Here is a 24,547-nt window from a genome sequence, read left to right as displayed (position 1 = left end):
AACTCAAACTCTTGGGAACCAGTCCTGGATCAGCCGCTGAGTAACCTGTGCACGTTGCTGCCTCTCTGTAGCCTCTTAGGGAAAACAGTGAGATCAGAGACTGAACGTAGGACCCCTTCCAGCATAACAAATCAAAGCATCTCTGAGTTTGTCTTTAAATAATAAAGTCTTGCTGTGAAGAACGGCTGTTGAGATCTCACAGCACAGCTCTACTCCAAGCTGGAAATAGCCCTTCTCACAGACTCCTAGAGAGCTCAGCTGAAAGCACACTCACATTGTTTCGTTACATGTGGAGTCCTCAGGGTGTCTCCTCTAGAAATGAAAGCTACCTACAATGTGAAAACAAACAACAACAAAAGAGATAAACCAAACGAAATAATTAAGACTCTTCTGGAAGAGATAGGTTATTCTACCATGTCATTCCCAGTCCTGTTTCTTCAGTCACTTAAAATCTGCTTGCCACTTTGTTTCTGGAAAATTCAATAAAAGATAGCTGAGTGTGTCAAGATCTAAAGCTCTAGCTGTATACAGGATTTGGGAGCTGTCTCTTGCTATTCTGACTTGACTCACAGTGAGAGAGGCCTAGGGCCAACTCTGAGAACTGCAGGCACAATTCCAGGCAATTAGTGATAGCGCTTAAGGACCACAACATCTGAGGGACTTGATTGGAGCTTTTTCTGAGTGTATGATGCCTTTTGGTTGATTAATGAGTGAATATGCCCTCATTTATTCTCTTTGAGGACGCAGCTGTGGAGAGCAAGCACATAGGCACATCCTGTCTGAGCAAAGTGCTTTTTCCTTTCAGCTGCCTCTCTGCCCCAGTCCTAAAATGGCACCTCTGGTAGACAGCCTGATGCCTGACTTCCAAAATCATTAGAGAACAAGGCTGAAGGACTCCATTTTAACTCTTATTTTGCTTAATGTCACCCCAAAGTTGGAAACATTCCAAATGTACACTTCTCAAAAGGACAACTTTGTTTCTAAATAACATGCCCATTTAACAAAATACAGTTTTCTTTGGCTGCTGTTTCAAACCCCGGTCCCAAGCCTCATGCCTGTGGTCACTTGTCTTTGGATGTCTTACAAATGGCCTCCTGATTGAGGTATTTGGGAAAGTAGCTCCTGAGTCACTATGTATTAAAGTTGGGTTAAATATAATAAATTAAATGTTTCAAATTAAAATGAGTGTTTTTAAAATGCATATACCTAACAAGGTGAAGTATATCCAACGCAAGGTCAAATTTAGTTACAGGTGTGATGGAAACTGTGCATACGCTTATTGGGAAGGTCTGTAATGTTAAATGAGGAAATTCATCCTTGGACTTGAAAGGGCTTTGTTTGTAGTTTGTATTAATAGCCGCTTCTCAAAAGATTGCCAAACAGCAAATGACTTGTAAGAAGAGACAGTCTCTAGATATTGCCCATGATTAGCTGAATGGATCCTTCTGTCACCCATCAATTCCTCATTTCAAGTGGCTCAGAGTTCATTGAATTTCTACAATTGGAGGGCTTTTTTAATTTTCAAAAAATAACATTGTGACTCATCTTGAGATTGCAATATTCTGCCTGAGAAGTACTCATCCATGGCTAATTTTTTTTCTAAGAAAGGTACTATTAGAACTTAGATGTTGCCATTTGTCTTACATGCCAAAGCAGCTTACAAAATGGCTATTAAAAATAGAATTGCCATCCACCTGTTGGGTTTAATACATGCTACATCACGTTTTACTTCTGATACGATTTGTTAGGCAATGTGTGGTTGTCAAATTCTAGGAAAGTAAGAGAAAGGAGATTAATGAAACAAAACACTTATCTTTTTTAGAAGGCAATACTGAGAGTTAATCATTCTTACTACTAATATTTGTACTGTTCCACAGGGCCATGTGACCCACAAAATGGTGGCCATGTAACCTATAAAAATGGGTGTGAAAGAAAATCGTGTAAGACTTTCCAAGCAGCTATGAAATGGAAAGTAAATTTAATATAGTATTTAAAATGCCACATTGAACATGTAAACAATGCCCTTTTTGTCAAATTTTCTATTGTCTTCTGTGATCTTCTGTCATTGATTTGCTTCTAGTGCTTCGTAGGACCTAGACTTCACTGGTTTCCAATCTGAAATCTCAAACCAAGAGCTCTAGATATAAACAAGTAAAGACAAACACGCAGAGCATTGGGAAATGCAAATGCAATGATAAGGCACCTAAACAAATGCACCGTTTCGTTTGGATTCTCAAGTGTAGCCCATGTATAGCATCTTCTTATGAAGGGAAATTGCTAGGAAAGCAAAGTGCTGGGCATTACCGTAGATGAATAAATCAGAAACTTTGGGGATAGGGCTCAATGATCAGTGTTTGAGCAAGTATTCCAGGTAATCATGATGAATACTGGAATTTGAGAACCACTTATCTATAGGAAATATCTGAATTTCTTCCACTGAATAATGAAATGTTGCCTAAATCCTAGATGTGCTCAACAAAATGTGACCGTAATAACCAGAGATAAAATTAGAGAATTAGATGTGGTAGGAGTAGCAAAGGCCTTATTATAGTCCCCCCCTCCCCCAAATTGTTTATTTGCAGTGTTGATCTCAGAGTCATTACCTGTAACATTGAACTTTAGAGCAAGCTCATTGTACAGAAAACCACAACCACCCCAACAGTAAAATGACTAATGCTCATTAAGCACATACTATAAGCCAAGCATAGTTCTAAGTGTTTTACATTTATGTAAGTTAATCTTCACTACCACCTTAACCTCATTTTACAAGTGAGGAAACTAAGACCCAGAGGGAGTAATTTGTACACGGTACCACAGCTACTAAAGAAGTGGATGGCCAGTTTCCTCAGAATATCTTTCTTGTCTCTAAGTGATGATAAAATTATGAGAAAATAAAATATACATGTAAGGTTCATAATTGCTACTCTCTGGTTTTTAATATGAAACAAAGTCCATTACACAACTGCTCAAGTGTAATTCGGTAACACTAAAGACAGTAACTATAGAACAAACCAGATAATCAAAACTAAAGCTGTCATATACATATACACACACATACATATGCACATATGTATATAATACATACATTATGTATACATACATATACATACAAATATAATACATAATACATACACAAGATACATATGTAATCTTTCTTGACATGCTAAACCAGTTCTGAGACCACGGACCTAACCTCAGTACTGATGAGAGTCAGCCTTCATATATGACCCTGAAGATGGGCAGACAGACCCTGGATGGAGAGCCTGCTTCTCAGAGCAGGTGGAGAAGCAGGTGGAGCTGTTGCTGCCACCAAAGGGTCAGTAGCAAGGAGAGCATATCAAAAAGAGTGACCTGCAAGGGTGCATAGAAAGCTCACATCTGCAAATTCCCAAACCAAACAGAAGCTCATTTCTGTATTTCCTGCTTTTTCCTTCGAAATGATAGTCATTTAAATTTTGCAATTTCCCATCTCACACTTACACTTTATTTTTAGCGACTTGTTTTACATTTGGTCCTATACTATGAGATCACTAAAAGAAGCCTTTACCTCCCTCCTTCATCGATTAAACAAAAATTATAATGATAACAAAACATAATAGAAAATGAACCTGATTTCTTTACAAGTTTCCTAATCACCAGTCTCTGGGGCCATTTTAACAATGAATTATTAAAGACCTCTGACGTCTATTTCTTGGAGTAACCTGTCTAAGCATCACTAAACTGTTAACCTCCCCTGCCATCAAAGAAGTCTTAAATTACACCATATGCATCTATGTTTTCTAGTGGTGTGTTTATATTTTGTGCATTTTATACAGTGCATATACACATCACTTGTATTCTTAGCACAAGTCTGTCAGTAATAGATTTGAAATAAAAATTGACTTTTAAGATTGAAAGATAGGATCTAAAAGAATACAAAAGAGTGAGTACTTTTAAAAATAGCATTACACAATTATCTTTTTTTTTTAATATAACTTATTGTCAAATTGGCTAACATACAGTGTGTAAAGTGTGCTCTTGGTTTTTGGGGTAGATTCCCGTGGTTCATCGCTTACATTCAACACCTAGTGGTCATCCCAATAAGTGTACTCCTCAGTGCCCATCACCCATTTTACCTTCTCCCACAGTTTCCCCATCCACCCTCAGTTTGTTCTCTGTATTTAAGAGTCTCTTGTGGTTTGCCTCCCTCCCTCTCTGTAACTAATTTTTTCCCCTTCCCTTCCCCCATGGTCCTCTCATAAGTTTCTCAAGATCCACATAGGAGTGGAAACTCATGATATCTGTCTTTCTCTGACTGACTTATTGCACTCAGCGTAATACCTTCCACTTCCATCCATGTTGCTGCAAGTGGCATGATTTCATTCTTTCTCATTGCCAAGTAGTATTATTACATTGTATTTATAAACCATATCTTTTTTTTCCATCAGTTGATGGGCATTTAGGCTCTTTCCATAATTTAGCTATTGTTGAAAGTGCTTAAACACTGGGGGTACATATGCCTCTATGCATCACCACTCCTGTATCACTTGGATAAATTCCCAATAATGCTATTGCTAGGTCATAAGGTAGTTTTGTTTTTAATTTTTTGAGGAACCTCCACACTGTTTTCCAGAGTGTCTGCACCGGTTTACATTCCCACCAATAGTGCAAGAGGGTTCCCATTTATCCACATTCTGGCCAGCATTTGTAGTTTCCTGAGTTTTTCATTTTAGCCACTCTGATCAGTATGAGGTTTTGTTGATTGTTTGCTTTGCAGTGCAGAAGCTTTTTATCTTGATGAGGCCCCCTTAGTTCATATTTGCTTTTATTTCCCTTGCCTTTGGAGATGTGTCAAGCAAGAAACTGCTGCAGCTGAGGCCACAGAGGTTGTTGCCTGCTTTCTCCTCTAGGATTTTGGTGGTTTTCTGTCTCATATTTAGGTCTTTCTTCCATTTTGAGTTTATTTTTATGTATGGTGTAAGAAAGTGGTCTAGTTTCATCCTTCTGCATGTTGCTGTCTAGTTCTTCCAGCACAATTTGTTAAAGAGACTGTCTTTTTTCCATTGGACACTCTTTCCTGCTTTGTCAAAGATTAGTTAGCCATACTTTTGTGGATCCAATTCTGGAGTCTCTAATCTATTCCATTGGTCTATGCGTCTGTTTTTGTGCAAATACCATAGTGTCTTGATGATTACAACTTTGTAGTAGAGGCTAAAATTTAGGATTGTGATGCCTCCCGCTTTGGTCATCTTCTTCAATATCACTTTGGATATTCGGGGTCTTTTGTCGTTCCATACAAATTTTAGGATTGTTTGTTCTAGCTTCGGGAAGAATTTTGGTGCAATTTTGATTGGGATTGCATTGAATGTGTAGATTGCTTTGGGTAGTATTGACATTTTAACAATATTTAATCTTCTAATCCATGAGCATGGAATGTTTTTCCATTTCTTTGTGTCTTCTTCAATTTCCCTCATAAGTTTTCTATAGTTTTGAGCATACAGACCTTGTGTACATCTTCGGTTAGGTTTACTCCTAGGTATTTTATGGTTCTTGGCGCAATGGTAAACGGAATCAGTTTCTTTATTTCTCTTTCTGCTGCTTCATTATTGGTGTATAGAAATGCACCAGATTTCTGTACATTGATTTTGTACCCTGCGACTTTGCTGAATTCCTGTATCACTTCTAGCAGTCTTTTGGTGGAGTCTATCAGGTTTTACATGTAGAGTGTCATCTCGTCTGCAAAAAGTGAAAGTTTGACTTCTTCTTTGCCAATTTTGATGTGTTTTATTTCATTTTGTTATCTGATTGCTGATGCTAGGACTTCCAACACTATATTAACAACAGTGGTGAGAGTGGACATCTTTGTCCTGTTCTTGATCTCAGAGGGAAAACTCTCAGGTTTTCCCCATTGAGGGTAATATAGCTGTGAGCTTTTCACATATGGCTTTTATGGTGTTTAAGTATGTTCTTTCTATCCTGACTTTCTTGAGGGTTTTTATTAGGAAAGGATGCTGAATTTTGTCAAAAGCTTTTTCTGCATCGATTGACAGGATCATATGGTTCTTATCCTTTCTTTTATTAATGTGATGTATCACACTGACTGATTTACAACTATTGAACCAGCCCTGTAGCCCAGGAATAAATCCCACTTGATCATGATGAATAATTCTTTTTTTATGCTGTTGAATTAGATTTGCTAATATCTTGTTGAGATTTTTTGCATCCATGTTCATCAGGAATATTGGCCTATGATTCTCCTTTTTTTGTGGGATCTCTGTCTGGTTTGGGAATCAAGGTAATTCTGGCTTCATAGAATGAGTCCAAAAGTTTTCCTTCTGTTTCTATTTTTGGAACAGCTTGAGGATAGGTATTTACTCTGCTTTAAATGCCTGGTAGAATTCCCCTGAGAAGCCATCTGGCCCAGGACTCTTATTTTAGAGATTTTTGATAACTGATTCAATTTCTTCATGAGTTATGGGTCTGTTCAGATTTTTTATTTCTTCCTGTTTGAGTTTTGGTAGTGTGTGGGTGTTGAGGAATTGGTCCATTTCTTCCAAGTTGTCCAGTTTGTTGGCATATAATTTTTCACAGTATTCCCTGATAATTGCCTATATTTCTGAGGGATTGGTTGTGATAAATCCATTTTCATTCATGATTTTATCTTTTTGAGTCCTTTCTTTTGAGAACTCTGGCTAGGGTTTTATCAATTTTGTTTATTTTTCAAACAACCAACTTTTTGTTTCACTGATCTGTTGTACTGGTTTTTTTTTGTTTTGTTTTTTGTTTTTGGATTCTATATTGTTTATTTCTGCTCTCCTCTTTATTATTTCTCTTCTTCTGCTGGATTTGGAGTTTCTTTGTTGTTCTTCTTCTAGTTCCTTTAGTTGTACTGTTAGATTTTGTAATCGGGATATTTCTTGTTTGTTGAGATAGGCCTGGTTTGCAATATATTTTCCTCTCAGGACTGCCTTGGCTGCATCCCAAAGGGTTTGGGTTATTGTATTTTCATTTTCATTTGTTTCCATATATTTTTAAATTTCTTCTCTAATTGCCTGGTTGACCCATTTATTCTTACCTTTTTTTTAAGTTTATTTATTTTTGAAAGAGAGAGCATGAGTGAGTGACAGAGCATGAGCAGAGGAAGGGCAGAGGGAGAGGGAGACAGAGAACCAAAGTAGGCTCCAGGCTCTGAGCTGTCAGCCAAGAGCCTGATGGGGGGCTTGAATTCACAAACCACAAGATCATGACCTGAGCTGAAGTTTGATACTTAACCGACTGAGCCACCCAGGCGCTCGTGACCCATTGATTCTTTAGTAGGATGTTCTTAAACCTCCATGCATTTGGAGGTTTTCCTAAATTTTTCCTGTGGTTGATTTCAAGTTTCCTAGCATTGTGATCTGAAAGTGTGCATGGTATGATCTCTTTTCTTTTACATTTATTATGGGCTGTTTTGTGACCCAGTATGTGATCTATCTTGGAGAATGTTCCATGTACACTCAAGAAGAATGTGTATTCTGCTGCTTTAGAATGGAAAGTTCTAAATGTATCTGTTAAGTCCATCTGGTCCAGTGTATCAATCCGAGCCATTGTTTCTTTATTGATTTTCTGTCTAGATGATCTGTCCATTGCTTTAAGTGGAGTATTAAAGTCCCCTGCAATTACCACATTCTTACCAATAAGATTGTTTATGTTTGTGATTATTTTATATATTTGGGTGCTTCTGAATTGGGTGCATTAACATTTATAATTGTTAGGTCTTCTTGATGGATAGACCCCATAATTACGATATAATGCCCTTTGTCATCTCTTGTTACAACCTTAAGTTTAAAATCTAGTTTGTCTGATGTAAGTATGGCTACTCCAGCTTTCTTTTAACTTCCAATAGCATGATAGATGTTTCTCCATCCCCTCGCTTTGAATCTGAAGGTGTCCTCTAGTAGAAAATGGGTCTCTTGTAGCCAGCAAATGGATAGGTCTTGTTTTGTTTGGTTTTTTATCAATTCTGATGCCCTATGTATTTTGATTGCAGCATTTAGTCCATTTACATTCAGTGTTCTTATTGAAATATATGGGTTTGAGTCATTGTGTTATCTGTAGGTTTCGTGCTTGCAGTGATGTATCTGGTACTTTGTGGTCCTTGCAACATTTTAATCACAGAGTCCCCCTTAGGATCTCTTGTAGAGCTGGTTTAGTGGTGATGAATTCCTTCAGTTTTTGCTTGTTTGGAAAAACCTTTATCTCTCCTTCTATTCTGAATGATAGGTTTTCTGGGTAAAGGATTCTTGGCTGCACATTTTTCCTATTCAGCACATTGAAAATTTCCTGCCACTACTTTCTGGCCTGCCAAGTTTCAGTAGATAGGTCTGCTACTACCCTTATGTGTTTACCCTTGTAGGCTAAGGCCCATTTATCCCTAGCTTCTTTTAGAATTCTCTCTTTATCTTTGTATTTTGCCAGTTTCACTATGATACGTCATGAAGAATGATTCAAGTTATGTCTGAAGTAACTTGAAGAACTGGAATTTTCTGTGCCTCCTGGATTTCAATGTCTGTTTCCTTCCTCAAATTGGGGAAGTTATCAGCTATGATTTGTTCAAATATACCTTCAGCCCCTTTCTCTATAAGGGAACTACTTCTTCTGGAACTACTTCTGGAACTTCTAGGGTATGGATATTACTCCATTTCATTGAATCGTTTTAGTTCTCTAATTCTCCCCTCATGTTCCAGAATTTTTTTTAATCTTTTTCTCAGCTTCATATTTTTCCCTAATTTCACCTTCTCTTTCACTTAATTTCCCCTTTGCTGCTTCAGTCCTCACTGTTACTGCCCTTAGTTTATTTTGGAGCTCATTTACAGCATTTTTAATCATCATGACTATTTTTTAGTCCCTTGATCTCTGCAGCAATAGATTCTCTGCTCTCTTCTATGCTTTTTTAAAGCCCAGTGATTAATCTTATGACTACTATTCTCAATTCTTGTTCAGTTATATTGTTTATATCTGTTTTGATCAATTCTTTAGCTGTCATTTCCTCCTGGAATTTCTTTTGAGGATAATGTTTCAGTTTTGCCATTTTGGCTAGTTTTCTGTCCCTTATGTTTTAAAAGCTTGTTATGTACCCTGCACCTGCGAGCACTACTGTATTAAAGAGGAGTCACACACTGTCCAGGGCCTGGCCCTTCAGGAAGTGTTTTTTGGAGAGTGTTACTTGTTCTCTGTTGTTGTGACTTTGGTTACTTTATCTACCTACTCCTAGTAATGTTCTGGACTCTTCACCAAGTGTACTTTGATTTTTCCTTGAAGTAGCCCTGAAAAGTAAAACAAACAGACAAACAAAAACATAAACATCAGCTACAAGTAAACAATAAGGTGGAGGGAGGGTTGATGGAAGAGGCCTTATCCCATACAAAGGGAGAAATGACAGGGGTGGAGGAAAATAAGAGAAAATAAAATTTGACCAGAGAAACTATGTGGCTTAATCCAGAGAGAGAGAAAGAAAGGGAAATAAAGGAGGTGTAGAACATGTATCAAGAGAATAGGTTAAATATGTCTGCTTAAACAAACCAATAACCAGAGTAACCAGACTAGAGAAGGGAAGAGATGAGGAGAAAAGGAAGGAAGAATATATCTATATAATAAGAGTTGTCCAAGAATTAAATCAGACAATGCAACAGTGCTGGTCTGGAGGAGGGGCTGTCTGGTTTGTCAGCTACAATCCCACTCTTGGAAATAGGCAGTTACCAGGCGTGGAGGGATGTAGTTTGGTGTAGGCAGGTCCCGCCTCCACTGTGGGTCCACTCTCCATTCCCTGAAGTCCTACCTTGTTGGTAATGGGGAGAAAAATGCAAACATCCCACTCTCTTTCCATGGACTGGGGGTCCCAAACCATTCTGTTCAGGCTGCCCTCACTGTGCTGCGGACACAAACAAGGGAAAGGGAATGAGCTCACTGTGCTGTGGGCACAAACAAGCATGTCCTGTGCTTCCCTGGCCCTTGGCTAGGATTTAAACCCCAATGTGTTTCAGGTTCCCACTCCATCCACCCCTGTTTCGGGGACGTTTCACTCCATTGAGTGGATATATATTTTCTTGCCACAGAACTCCAAGGAGGGGATTGTTTTCTCCCACTGAGGACTGCACCTCTGAACTAGTTACCGAGCCCAGGGCTGGCTTTCCTCCTCCCCAGGTGCATGAACAAGGCAGCCGGCCCCAGTACAGAGAAAGCCCCTCATTTAGAGATTGGATCTTTCTCTTTCCAGTTCTGTGATTTTTCTCTTGTCCAGATACAGGCCTACACTTCCACAGCCTCTCTTTCTCTTCTCTTTGTCTCTTCGCAGAAGGGGATCCTTTCCCTCTGTTCCTTTTATCTCTCAAAGTTCACAACCACGCACCTGTGGCCTATCAGGTTGTCCTAGTAGGTCCCTGGAAGCATCTTTGTCACTTTTCTGCCTGGACTCTTGGAGTTCAAATTCCTTTGGCCTCAATATTGCTTTGTTTGGGAGACAAGAGAACTTGGGATCGCCCTACTTCACCATGTTGGCCCCTCAAAATCTATACAATTTATCTTTAAAAATAGTCAGCAAATGAGAGCAAATGAATAAAAAAAACCTGGCTATAGACTTAATTCTTGAATGGTAATAGGAGTGGAGTAATGGGAAAGCCAACTCCTATAAATGGTAACTTCAATCTGATACTACACTAGAATTAGTTGTTTTAACCCCTTTTAAATATGACATTGGTGCTTGATTGGAAACTAGCATGTGTCATCTAAACCTCCTGAAAAGTTCTTATAATTTGGAAGTCCAAATTAAAAATTTTCAAACTTCAAGGGTAAGTTATACCTTCTTTCATGCTTCCAGAGTCAGGGGGAAAAGCACACACACCTTAATGTCAGATAAAATTTTCTACACTCTCTAGCTGAAAAGAATTATAGGGGGCAATCATTAAATAAGAAACACTTTCATGAGGGGTTTCTGAAATGATTCTGATGTGAACAGTGAGAATCTGTAGTTCCATGGAGTAGAAAGACTTGTCCACAGAGGAAATCATCTTTTATAGTCATTGTTAAAGATAAAAACTGATTAGGTAACCTATTAACTTTGCTCACCTACTGCAAGGTTTTTGCGTAAGACAAATTAGTAGCTACAGAATATCTGCTATAAATGAAACTGTGGAGGGACTCTGGGGGCAGGAGGAAGATGACTTTTTTTTCCCCAACAATAATTACTGAATATCTCCTATATGCCAGGCACTACTCAAGATACTCAACATTTTGGTCGTGAGTAAAAGACACACAAATTTCTACCCTATGATGTAAGTTCTAGGGGGAGGAATAGACAATAAACAGGATACACAGCAATAACACGTGTTGTAAAGAAAAATAAAGCAAGAAAATGGACTAAAGAGTAATGTTGGGAGGCATACACCAATTGCAAGTGACAGGGAAGAATGGTTCTCCATTGAAAAGATGGTGAAGGAGGTAAAAGAGGAATCAGGGAGGATGGCTGCAGGAAGATCATTCCAGGGAAAGGGAATGAGCACAAAAGCTCAGAGACAGGAGATTGGTAAAGTGGAAGAACAGCATGGAAGCCAGAATGGCTGGAGTAGCGTATGGGACAGAAAGAGGAGTAGGAGGTGGGGACAGAGAGGTAAAAGGGGACAGATTCCCTAGTGTCTTATTATAGGTTATTGTAATGACTTTCACTTTTACTCTGAATGAGAAGGGAGCCACTGTAAGAGTTTGAGCAGAGGTGAGAAATGTTCTAAATTGGGTTTTTAAATCTTCTTTGAAAGATTCACACACACAAAAATAGCCTGATATATAGCAAGTAATTACACCACCAAAGAATGAAAGCAATCACTAATATATTTTTAGCTAATGAATTGAGTGCTTACTATATGGTTAAGTAGGTTATTTCACAAATGTGCCCAGTAAACCTATTCTCTAATTTAGTTGAGGAAATTGAAGCCTGGAGAGTTTATACAACTATTTCATTATCAAACAGCAAAGTGTAGCAGAGCTGGTCTTCAAACCTAAGCATTCTCAATTCTGACTCCTTGAAAGGAAAGCTTATGCTTTCTGGCTTCTTCAATGCTCAGGGCAATACAACAGAGGGACTGATTTGCTCTCTCTGGTAAGTTGAAGAGGGCTCTGCAAAGAAAGCAATGGTTGAAAATATCCTAGAAGAATGACTAGATTTCTAGGAAAACAGTAGGTGCAAAGTCATCTAAGCAAAGGAAAGCATGGTAGTTCAGGAAGAGGTTTTGTGTGGCTACAACTTGGTTAGCCCATAGCAGCATTTTGGGATGACATAAGACAGGTGATTTTAACAGGCCCTAACCCAAAGGGAAGATTTCCTCTTTGCTGAGATATATATTTTTTTCAGCAACCGATCAAGGGTAAGAAGAGCCCTACCAAAATGTTTGCTTCTAGGCAGAAAAGTTTGCCTTCTGAGGACAGGAACCTCCTCTCTTATTTGCTGTTGCTTCCCAGCTCCTAAGACTATTAGATTATATGTATTTTCAGTAACAATGTATACTTCTTTTGTGCCAATTCAAGTCCAGGAGTGGGTGTGAATGATAGCCATGCAGAGCTAGGTGCCATGTTTTTCTGCCCTCCAAGAGAAATGAAGCATTCACAAAGTTAGCATATACTACACCTACTGGTTTGGCAAATTTGCTCAGCCTAGATGTCATTGATTCACTGGACTCTTGGTTGTCCCTCGTGGCACACAGTTTCCTCAATTCCAGATCATCTTATCTGAGAGGAAAGAATCAACTCAACTAGGAAATGAGTAGACTTTGTTAGGTTATCAACCCTTGGCAGGGGACATCCTCTCATCTCCAGGTCTTGCTTATCAGGGGTAGCACCAATGATGTCATGCAAGAGACAATATAGGGATGAGACAAGTTCCTGTTCCCATAGACTTAACATTTGAAAGAAAATAACCCACTTCTGGAAAAGGAAGTTATTCCTGATTAATCTAGACAGATATAAGAGTCTCGTGTATAAAATGGAACCACTGAAATTCTGTCCATTTCAAAAATATATAGAGATTTATTTATTTTTTGTGTATATCTAGATTTTAAAAAGGATTTGGCAATCAAAAATAATGAAATCTTGCCATTAACAACAGCAGGGATGGAAGTAAGCAATATAAGTTAGAGAAAGATAAATATCATATGATTTCACTCATATGTGGAATTTAAGAAACAAAGCAGATGAACATAGGAGAAACGAAGGAAAAATATAAAAACAGGGAAACACACCATCAGAGACCCTTAAATACAGGGAAAAAACTGAAGGTTGCTGGAGAAGTCTTGAGTGGGGCGATGGGCTAAATGGGTGATGGACATTAAGGAGGGCACTTGTTTGGATGAGTACTGGTATTTTATATGTATTGTTGGATCCGGTTGGCTAGTATCCTGTTGAGAATTTTTCTTCCATGTTCATCAGGGAAATTGGTCTCTAGTTACCCTTTTTAGTGGGGTCTTTGTCTGGTTTTGGAATCAAGGTAATTCTGGCTTCATAAAATGAGTTTGGAAGTTTTCCTTCCATTTCTATTTTTTTGGAACAGCTTCAAAAGAATACGTGTTAACTCTTCTTTAAATGTTTGTAGAATTCCCCTGGAAAGCCATCTGGCCCTAGACTCTTGTTTTTTGGGATATTTTTGATTGCTAGTTCAATTTCTTTACTGGTTATGGGTCTGTTCAAATTTTCTATTCTTGTTTCAGTTTTGGTAGTTTATATATTTCTAGGAATTTTTCCATTTCTTCCAGATTGCCCATTTTATTGGCATATAATTGCTCATAATATTCTCTTATTATTGCTTTTATTTCTGCTGTGTTGGTTGTGATCTCTCCTCTTTAATTCTTGGTTTTATTTATTTGGGTCTTTTCCTCTTTCTTTTGGATAAAACTGGCTAGGGGTTTATCAATTTTGTTAATTCTTTTAAAGAACCAGCTTCTGGTGTCATTGACCTGTTCTACTGGGGTTTGTGTTGTTGTTGTTTGTTTGTTTTTGGTTTCCATAGTATTGCTTTCTGCTCTAATCTTTATTATTTCCTGTGTTTGGCTGGTTTGGGGTTTTATTTGCTGTTCTCTTTCCAGCTCTTGAAGATGTAACATTAGGTTGTGTACCTGAGACCTTTCTTCCTTCTTTAGGAAGGCCTGGATTGCTATATACTTCCCTCTTAGGACTGCCATTGCTGCATACCAGAGGTTTTGGGCTGTGGTATTATCATTTTCTTTGGCTTCCATGTACTTTTTAATTTCCTCTTTCACTTCTTGTTAGCCCATTCATTCTTTAGTAGGATGTTCTTTAGTCTCCAAGTATTTGTCCAAATATTTTCTTGTGGTTGATTTTGAGTTTCATAGCATTGTTGTCTAAAAATATGCATGGTATGATCTCAGTCTTTTTGTGCTTGTTGAGGGCTGATTTATGTCCCAGTACGTGATCTATTCTGGAGGATGTTTCATGTGCACTTAAAGAATGTGTATTCTGCTGCTTTAGGATAAAATGTTCTGTATATATCTGTTAAGTCCATTGAGCCGGTGTGTCATTCAAAGCCACTGTTTCATTGTTGATTTTCTGTTTAGATGATCTCTCCATTGTTGTAAGTGGGGTGTTGAAGTCCCCTACTATTATGGTATTATTATGAATTAATTTCTTTATGTTTGTGATTACTTTTATATATTTAGATGATACCATGTTGGTGGCATAAATGTTTACAATTGTTAGGTCTTCTTGGTGGATCTCTTAATTATGGTATAATGCCCTTTTTCATCTCTGTTACACTCCATATTTTAAAGTATAGATTGTCTGATAAAAGTATGGCTACTCTGGCTTTCTTGTGGTGACCATTAGCATGATAGATGGTTCTCCATCCCCTTACTTTGAATCTGAAGGTGTCTTTAGGTCTAAAATGGGTCTCTTGTATACAGCATATTGATGGATCTTGTTTTCTTGTCCATGCTATTACCCTATGATTTTTGACTGGAGCATTTAATCCATTGATGTTTAGAGTGAGTACTGAAAGTATGGATTAATTGCCATTATGTTACCTGTAAATTTGGAGTTTCTGGTGGTGGTCTCTGGGCCTTTATGTCTTTGTTGCTTTTGGCTTTTTTCCCCCATCTTTTCTCCCCTCAGAGTGTCCCCCTTAAAATTTCTTGCAGGGCTGGTTTAGTGGTCATGAAGTCCTTCTCTTTTTGTTTGTCTGGGAAAGTTTTTATTTCTCCTTCTATTTTGAATGACAGCCTTGCTGGATAAAGAATTCTTGGCTTCATATTTTTCTGATTCAGCACATTGAGTATATCCTGCCACTCCTTTCTTGCCTGCCAAGTTTCTGTAAATAGGTCTGCTGTGAACCTGATCTGTCTTCCCTTGTCGGTTAGGACTTCTTCCCTTGCTGCTTTCATCATTCTTTCCTTTCCTGAGTATTTCTTGAATCTGACTATGATATGCCTTGTTGATGGTTGTTTTTGTTGAATCTAATAGGAGTTATCTGTTCTTCCTGGATTTGGATGTCTGTGTCTAACCTGTGTCCCCAGGTTAGGAAAGTTTTCTGCTAGGATTCCCTTCCATCAACCTTCTACCCCTTTTTCTCTCTCTTCATCTTCTGGGAACCCTATGATTCTGATGTTATTCCTTTTTAATGATTCACTGAGTTCTGTAATTCTTACATTGTGCTTTTTTGTCTTAGTCTCCCTCTTTTTTCTGCTTCATTATTCTCCATAAGTTTGTCCTTTATATTGCTGATTCCCTGCTCTGCCTCATCCATCCTTGCCACTGTGGCATTCATTTGAGATTGCAGCTCGGGTATAGCATTTTTTATGTCATCCTGACTAGCTTTTATCTCCACAGAAAGGGATTGTAATCTATTTTCAACCCCAGCTAGTGTTCTTACTATCATGATTCTAAATTCTGCTTAAGACACATTGCTTGTATCTGTGTTAAGTACCTGGCTGTCATTTCTTCCTGTTCTTTGTTTTGGGGGGAATTCCTTCATTTTGTCATTTTGAAGGAAGAAAAGAAATTAATAAAGTAAAAAAATAAAAATTAAAAAATTAAAAAAAAACATAAAACAAGCAAATAAAGGATGCTAGATACTAGGTATGTTTTGGTCTGGTTGTTGAAAGAAGTTTGATAAAATAAAGAAAAAAGGGAAAGAAAAGAATATAAAGGAAAAAAGGAAAACAGTTGAAATTTGAAAAGTGAATACAATAAAATAGAATAAGATGAGATGATAAAAGTAAAATAGAATTTAAAAATAGAATTACAAAAAAGTGAAAAATATAATAGAAAAATATTAAGGAAAATTTTTTATATAAAAATGGAAAATAAAAATAAGTTTTCTCTTTGTATATTCAAGAATAAGAAAAAGGAAAAAAATTAATAGATGGAGCAGCGAACAGAGTGAAATATGATTGAAATTACATCCATTTTCCCCTAGAAGTCAAATTATGAAGCACTTTATAATCCATAAAGTAAGCAGGTGGAGACACTTGTGCTCCTCAAGAGTGTGGTTGCCCAGTTGGGTGAGGCTTAGGGTAATTGTTCCATTCTCCACTAGATGGTGCTGCTTAGCTTACTGCGGTGGATTGTTGCAGTGGGTGTAGGCATGTATGCACATGCGCGAGAGGGGTGAAAATGGCATCACCCCGCTAGCCAGTCTCTAGTTTCAGAACTCTGTGCTTTCCCAGACTGTAAATCAAGCACCCCTCCTTTGTCTACAGATTCCATGTACTCCCCACACCTACACTGTCTGTGACAAAGCTGTCAGGCTGCCAGGAGGCACTTCCCTCCTGAGTTTTATCTCAGATGGGGTGGTGTTTCTCAACCTCTCACTTCTGAGGGACTGCAGCCTTGACCCTCTCAGTCCCTTTGGGGCTGGTTCTTGTTGAGCAATGGCAGGGTACCGGCTGCCCCCAGGAATATTTGTGCAACCATGCTGCTGCCAATATGTAGAGACTGCAGCTGGGCACTATCCCACCCCCAAAAAAGTTCACACATGTAGCAGCACTGTTTTAGGGACTCGAGAAAATCACAACACACATCTGGCACAAAGCTTCATCCCCATCATTCTTGTTCCAACACCAGTGAATGTGGACGTCTGGTGTCCACGTGGACCCTTGCCTGTGCGGTGGCCATACAGGCTCTACCAAATGTCTTCCCAGGAGGGGAACCACCTCTCTCCATGTGACCAGAGGACCTCTTGGACCTCCATCTTTGCTCCTGGGGGTTCACCCTTCCCACCAGAGCACTGCCAGGTATCAAGCTACAGAGCCTCAGACTCTGCACTCCCCCTGTTTATAGAGTCTTCATAGAATTTAAACCCTCTCCTTTCTCCCTTTTCTGTCCACTATTTTGCAGATGTTCCCACTCTTCCTCTTTCTCTCCAGCTGCTTTTGGTGGGGCAAATGTTGCTTTTCCCATACTCTGCCCGTTTCCGTCCTGTCTCCACAAGCAAAACTAGCTCCCTGCCCTCTGCAGATTCCCTCTCCCCCAGTTCACCTCTCCACGTCAGGTACCTGCAGAGTTGTGTGGTTCAAGTTGTGCAGATTGTTGTGTTAATCCTCAAATCAGTTTTCTAGGTGTGCAAGATGGTTTGGTGTTGATCTGGCTACATTTCAGGGATGACAAAGGCAAAAAAACTTCCATGATGTTCAGCCATCTTGGTTCCCTCCTATTCCTTACAAATGGAAGAGTTGAATTCCATGTAATAAATGGACATCACTGCCCTAGTAAGATGTCAACTTAATGATTTTCCTTAGCATACTGCTGAATATAAAAAACATTATTGAAAGCTAGGGAAACTGAGGGAGGACTTGTTATTTCCATGTGCTTTTTGAATCTTAAGGATCTAGAAGGAGAATCGGGGACCCTATGCTATCAGTGTACTTGTTTGTACACAAGAAACAGTTACATCTTGAATGCCAGTTTGAGTGTGCCTTGCGACCTTTTTTTTTTTTTTATCTTTGCTTCCTCATTCTGATATAAAATAACTTCAGATTAGTATTTCACTCACATTGTTTTTATCAGGGAACTCATTTATTAACAGTAGATAAAGCTTGTAATACAAACTCACATGAGTACTTTGAATAATTGAATCCATTACAGAGAGTTCTATAGGATAGCCCATGATAGACTTGCAACTTTAAAAGCAATGAAAGTAATTTTTAAAATGTGCTTAGATTTGACTTGACATATTTTCATATTTCATACTAGTAAACTAAAGAAGTACATTTTAAAATACTTTGAAATCACTGCTATTATAAATAAATATGATAACATTTTCTGGGAATCAAGACAGGTAATAGTGTTTGATGATACTGCCCTGAATATGAATTTTAATTTTCAATCTCATGGTAATTCTTAAAAACTATTTATTCTTTGGTGGTTGCAGCTGTAGAGCTGAATGTCATGTTCACAGTTTGCATATTTGTGCAGATTTGTTTAGAAAATGGGCTCTGTTGTGAACTTGTTTCAAAATTGCCAAATGGGTGTGTAATGAAAACACATCTGCTAAACAAAAAAAAGAGAAAACCAAGTATGAGAAAGGAATTAGCAAGGAAACATTAGTTTTAAAAGTTTTCTTATAATTGAAGTGTGTTGCAAATGAAGTGGATCTTTGCCCAAACATGCTATTCATAGCATCCAGAATCATCAAATAGTAGGCACTCCAGGCAGAGCCAGAAGTAGATAAGCCATAAGCAATTACGAATAATGCAGAAGAGGGGATGGCAGATTGGAGGTGAGGTAGTAGTGGCGTGATTGTTCAATATCAAGTACCAAGAAAACATATGTTGAAAAAAACTAACAATTAAGGTGACCTTGTGTGTCTTGCCCCAAGGAGTGAAGAGAAAATTTTGAAAGGGATTTTTTTTTTAAATTTTTTTTTCAACGTTTTATTTTATTTTTGGGACAGAGAGAGACAGAGCATGAACGGGGGAGGGGCAGAGAGAGAGGGAGACACAGAATCGGAAACAGGCTCCAGGCCCTGAGCCATCAGCCCAGAGCCTGACGCGGGGCTCGAACTCCCGGACCGCGAGATCGTGACCTGGCTGAAGTCGGACGCTTAACCGACTGCGCCACCCAGGCGCCCCTGAAAGGGATTTTTAAAATTTGTTTGACTTACGGTGTCAGCATGTTGACCAGCTCAGATGCTACCCCATCAGTGAGGTATTCTCTGCAAATACATATGTACACATAGACATATATTTATACATACATACATGTGTGTATATGTATATTGAGAGAAAAATCTTACTGGTGGGCATGTTATAAATTTTATTTACAAATTATTTATGAATTATAAATAAATATATACTAAGACCTCCAGTGGCAGTCTTGAAATCCCAACCCCCCTTTGTTTGCACCATATGATATATGATAAACAGTAAAACCTTAGTTTGTGAACATAATTCACTCCAGAAACTTGTCTGTAATCCAAAACACTTGTATATCAAAGCAAATTTCCCCTTAAGTAGTGAAGGAAACTCAGATGATCCCTTCCACAAGCCAAAAATATTCATATAAAAATGATTACAATAGTATAATACAATACAAAATAATAAAGAAAATACAAAATATAAACAAAAAAATTAACCTACTCTTACGTTTGAAAACCTTCATGGCTGGTGTGAGGGAGATGACAGAAGAGGGTTCTTGCATAAGAGACAACTTTCCCTATCACTAACAAAATCATTGCTATCTATTGGCTCAGTGGAATCTCTTTATTTTTGTGCAACTTTAACAAAGAACCTATTCAATTACCTAGAATGAAGCAGAGCATTCCTAAGCTTACTCTTATATGGAAAAGCAAAGGACTGTCCATAGGTGCTTTGAAGGCACAAAAAATACACTAGTGCCGGTTGTGGGCACCTTCCAATGTTCTGAAAAATCACTGATTTCTGCCAAACACCACAGCCTGAGACCAAGCATTTGAGTATGGGAGAAGATCACCCACAATCCCGCAGTGAGAAAGAGAGAGAAGAACCATTGTCTCAGTAGTGATCATGTGATTTTCAGCATCAGAAACTACTCGTATTGCAAGACATCGCTCTTTACCAAGTTAAAATTTATTAGAAATGAATGTTTGCTCGTCTTGCAGAACATGCACAGTACAGGTTACTCACAATCCAAGGTTTTACTGTATTGCCCTATTATCTCTTTATTATCTACTCCATCTAAAATATATGCCTCATAAGAACAGAAACTCTGTTCTCTCTTCAGTCCTCTATTTCTAGAACCAATACTTGACACAGAGTTGATGTCCATAAAAATGTGTTTAATAAATGAATAAATCACCAAATATGAGCCCCTTTTTAGCACATAGTGAAATATTACCTCTATCTGTGTACCTCTATCTGGGTAAAGAGGCTCTTTTGATCTCCTACTTCTATATAACATCCATATTTCTCAGATGGATGAGAAAACATCCCACAGACAATTAGAATGTCTTTGTAAATAAGGAAGTATGTCATGTCTTCTCTATATGGCATTATATTCATTTGGGAAAGAATTTTGCTTCTAGCTTATAAATCTGTATTTGTCCATTGATTATTATTTATCACTCTGTCTTCATACTCAGTTTGAGAATTCAAAGTTTTTTAAGTGAAACTTAGTGAATTCCTTTTCCAAGTAGCTTTTTTTCCATTTGAAAAAGCCAGACTTGATAGTATTAAATAAAGAAAGAAGGAAAGAAATTCTTAACAGCATTATATAGACCACATTCCTCATTTTTTTCTCCCATCAAATCCTAACAATAATTGCACATTAGAGAACAAAATTGGTAAATGAGTTCCCTTCCACTAAGCTGAAAATCTGCCACGAACAGAAAGTAATTTTTCTAAAATGCAAAGTACATCAATCATTTTACCCCCTTGCTTAAAACCCTGCAGTAGCTTCTCATTGCTCTTGAAGTGAAGAACAACATCTTCATCTCCGCTCACATGTCTACCTGGCCTGGCCCTTGCTTATCTCCCCAGTCTCATTAATCATCCATCTCTCACTTGGTCTGTGAGCTCTGGCCAAACTGCCTTCTCTCAGTTTTTAAATTCCATTCTTTATCCAAATGCCAGGCTTCTCTGATTTCACTCCCACATCCTTCAGATCTCAGCTCTGAGGTTCCTTTCTCTGGCAGCTTTCTCTCCCTCAAATTCTCATTCTAGACCAGGATCTTTTGTTACAAGCTCCCATAGAAACTTTCCCTCCCTCCCACTCTTCTCTCTCCTTTCCTTTCTTGAAGAGCACATACCTCCATTTCTAATCATACATTCTTCTGCATTCTCATGTGACTAACACCTTTCTCCCAATTAATCTGTAGGAGAGCAGAGATACCTCTTTTACTCACCATTATTTTCCAAGCTTGAGAACAGTGCCTGGCATATGTAATAGGCCACTAGTACTTGCTACATTAATGAAAACAGTTCTCAAACTCTATGATTTGCCTTGCTGATGGAAGTCAACTATTTAAGTAGTGTTAAATACTCTTAGCTTAATACAGCAATAATTGAGGTAGGGAATTATATTGATGTTTCCTTGTTGCCATGAACATAAGTAGTTAAGGAGGAGCAAAGGACGAAGGAATGTTAAACAGTTAGAAGTAACTTCCTCAGGGGCTTCTTCGCTGTGCTGAGTACCTATAAGTCCATCTAATCCTTGGACATTCATTTCCACAGGGAGTATAAAATGCAGTAACATTCATGAAAGTACTCTAGATTCGTTTTGCCTATGATCTCCAAGAAAATGATTTATGACAAAATGTTGATAGTAATAATGAAATGAATATAAGAGAAAAAGTTGGGAAGTGTGAAAACAAAGCACCCAGACCCTGCTGAACATTTCCAGGGAAATAAATATTTAGTTACTCCATAGTGAGAAGGTCATGTTTTGTAATGCGAAATGTTTCATGCCTCATAGCACGGAAGTTATGAAAGATCAGTCAGTAATCAAAGAGTAACACCATCCGTTAACCAAAGCAAGAGATGACACAAAGATGATAAATGAAGTGTCTCTTTCGAAATGGGGAAAAAATGAATGAAGACTTCAGACATTGATATCAGTCTGGTTTCCCTCTGGGATTTCGGAGAGGATTTTACATTTTTTCTCACTTGGCTTCTTCCATATTTTTGTGTGGACATGAGGCCTGTTAATACTTTCAGTACAAACTCAAATCAACAAAAATTGTTAGAATACATGGAGAAAAGAAACTGGATGATGGCCGAGCTTGTTTTCCTGGATCTGATATTGAATAGTTGTGTGACCTTGATGAAATAACTTGACCTCTTGCTTGGGTCTGACTTTATGCAGTACAGAATTTAATGAGAAACATACAAATGATTGTTGTTATGCCTCCTAACATACCTGGAAGAGGGGATATGTGTTAGTGTTTCCTTTTACCTAACCTTATGTGACTGTGTATGTGTGTGTGTGAACTCAAGGTGTATTCCAGAGTGCTGGGATGGCTTTTTTTGGTTTCTTTCAGAATCCCTTTTTTACTTGCCCATTGATGCCTGGAATTCCTCAAAAGGGGCACAGCATTTCATTCTATAATTAGCATTATAAATTAACATACAAATCATTCTGGGAGAGGTGACACATGGAATTTCATACTATGAGTTAAAAAGACTTGAAGGAGCTCTTTTTCTGAGAGTAAATTTTGACAGGGTTAAGAAGCTGAAGGAAGTGAATGCTGACAAATGGGGAAGCATAAACATGAGAAAGCTTAGAGTACCAAAAGCACATTTTACTTGCTTCACATTTTTGTCTGGAGCTGGCCCTGGGGAGCAACTTGAAGAGGACCATTACATAGACTTTGAGTTTTGGTAGCAAACACCTCCCCTCCATCCTCCTCAAGAGAATGTAAGCTTGTAGGGTTGTACCCTGGGCCCACTTCATATTGAGAACACTTAAATTGTTGAGCAATGCTACACAGTACCAGGAACTGCACCAAAGGGAGCCTATCTGATGGCAAAATAGCAAATGGAATATACTTCAATACCAGTGTTTAGAACATGAAGAGCAATGACAGTTCAGCGAGGTTAATGTAACAACTTTTGCTTGTTTTTTTACTGTTTATATAATTTCTGTTTGCTTATTTATTTGGCAGCCAGCATGGAAAGCCTATCTTTTAAAACTATCCATAGAATATGAGGGCACTCTAGACATTTTACATTACCTTATACTTAATAATAACAACCCGTTGCTAAGGATCACAGTACAGATGGCATATGAAATTACTAGGAGGATGCAGCATTTCTGACAGTCTCATTTAGTCTGATTTTGATAAAATAACTATTCATTGAAAATGAGTTTCTGTGTTTTCAGTATTCTGGCATATTCTGGCATGTTGTAGATCGAACATTAAATAATAGTGTCTTGTTTTGTATCTAATATTAGTTCCCAGCATATCTGTCCTCAGTACCCTTCAAACCCAGTGTTCCCTTGGTTTCATTTTCTTTGCCTTTTGTCACAATCATCAAGATGAAAATGAAGTTAAGGAAGCTGCTAAGTCTCTGCATGTGTATATAATGGATATCATGTTGACCCATATTCCAAAGACCTCTGGAAAACACAGGGACAGGTAAAAAGGAGTAAAAAAAAAAAAGGGGGGGGGGTAGTTATTGATAATGTACAGAGAGCTAGCAGTCTGATACCAGGGACAAGACCTATTTGGGAACCAGACAAAAAATACAGGTATTCTAGTCAGAAAGAGGATTGTGTCTGGGACCACTTTGGTCATGTCTCCAAAAGCCTTTCATTTGAGTAGTATTTACTAGATAAGTCCCACTCTCAAGGGCTTTTTCTTAAAGACACTGCTGGTCTTCCGACACCTGCAGGTATGTAGACTTCCCTCTTCTCCTGCACTAAACATTTTTGTAGAGTTATTTAGCAATTCAAGAATCCTTTCAAGATTTTAAAATCCAAACTACTATCAAGAATAACTATCCTAGGGGGCACCTGGCTGGCTCAGTTGGTGGAGCCCGCGACTGACTCTTGACCTCAGGGTTGTAAGTTCGAGTCCCATGTTGGGTGTACAGATTACTTAAAAATAAAAATCTTAAAAAAAAAAAAGAACTATCCTAATTATGATGGGGTTGAGATTGCTATCAGACTAGATGCATGAGGGAAGATTGCACGAAAAAGGAAAGATAATTATAGTGAAATCCAGGATCTGCAAATCCCAGCACACCACTCCATTGTGCCCACAATTGCTGATTCTTGGTATTGCTCTGAACTTAAGTACTTTCTCCTGAACACTCTTGAAAGGGCCAAGAAGAATGAATAAATTCTTAATATTAAAGAATGAATAAAGAATAGGAAGAGACGAGTGTGTTTTTTGGTATTTTATTCTCCCAGCAACACAAGGCATGTAGACTATCAAAGACAGAAACTATCAAATTACAGATTTTCAAAGGACCCCTAAAAACACCTAGTTCCCACCTCTGTTTCTACATAAACTTGTCATTCTGAAAACTTTAGGTAAGATTTTATCTATATACTTATTTTAAAAGTTTTCTGACAGCCATATAGCATTGTTTTTCCTCAAATATTTCAGTTAGAATTA

General features: G+C 38.1%; 1 long non-coding RNA gene across 1 annotated transcript in view; it reads left to right on the top strand.

The window, feature by feature from the left end:
* The window catches only part of LOC123379008, a 77,272-nt gene that overhangs the window by 26,789 nt on the left and 25,936 nt on the right, over positions 1-24,547 (top strand). The window lies entirely within an intron of this gene.

This window comes from Felis catus, chromosome A1, assembly GCF_018350175.1.
Source record: "Felis catus isolate Fca126 chromosome A1, F.catus_Fca126_mat1.0, whole genome shotgun sequence".
Classification (NCBI taxonomy): Eukaryota; Metazoa; Chordata; class Mammalia; order Carnivora; family Felidae; genus Felis; species Felis catus.
The sequence above is the reverse complement of the archived record's forward strand: the minus strand, read 5'-3'. Positions and strand labels throughout refer to the sequence as shown.